Genomic DNA, 955 nt, shown 5'->3' on the forward strand with positions numbered 1-955 from the left:
GAAAATTCAATATATATCTGGTGATATCTCGGGTGCTATTAGAGATAGCGCAATAAACCAAAGCGAATTATCTGCAGGAGGCCCTGGCGCATGAATCTGTGCAGCGGGAACGACCTCGGTCCACCAGGGGCCGAGAAAACCACCGTCTCATGGGGCTGGACACTCAGGGTCATTGGAAAATCCAATATATATCAGGTGATATCTCCGGTGCTAATACAGATAGCGCAATAAATCAAAGTGCATTGTCTGTAGGAGGCCCTGGCGCATGAACATGTGCAGCGGGAACGACCTCGGACCACCAGGGGCCGAGAAAACCACAGTCTCATGGGGCCGGACACTCAGGGTCAGGGGAAAATCCAATATATATCTGGTGATATCTCGGGTGCTATTACAGATAGCGCAATAAATCAAAGTGCATTGTCTGTAGGAGGCCCTGGCGCATGAATCTGTGCAGCGGGAACGACCTCGGACCACCAGGGGCCGAGAAAACCACAGTCTCATGGGGCCGGACACTCAGGGTCAGGGAAAAATCCAATATATGTCTGGTGATATCTCGGGTGCTATTAGAGATAGCGCAATAAACCAAAGTGAATTATCTGCAGGAGGCCCTGGCGCATGAATCTGTGCAGCGGGAACGACCTCGGACCACCAGGGGCCGAGAAAACCACCTTCTCATGGGGCCGGACACTCAGGGTCAGGGAAAAATGCAATATATATCTGGTGATATGTCGGGTGCTATTACAGATAGCGCAATACATCAAAGTGCATTGTCTGGAGGAGGCCCTGGCGCATGAATCTGGGTAGCGGGAACGACCTAGGACCACCAGGAGCCGAGAAAACCACAGTCTCATGGGGCCGGACACTCAGAGTCAGGAGAAAATCCAATATATATCTGGTGATATCTCGGGTGCTATTACAGATAGCGCAATAAATCAAAGTGCATTGTCTGTAGGAG

Source organism: Nomia melanderi, unplaced genomic scaffold (assembly GCF_051020985.1).
Source record: "Nomia melanderi isolate GNS246 unplaced genomic scaffold, iyNomMela1 scaffold0014, whole genome shotgun sequence".
NCBI lineage: Eukaryota > Metazoa > Arthropoda > Insecta > Hymenoptera > Halictidae > Nomia > Nomia melanderi.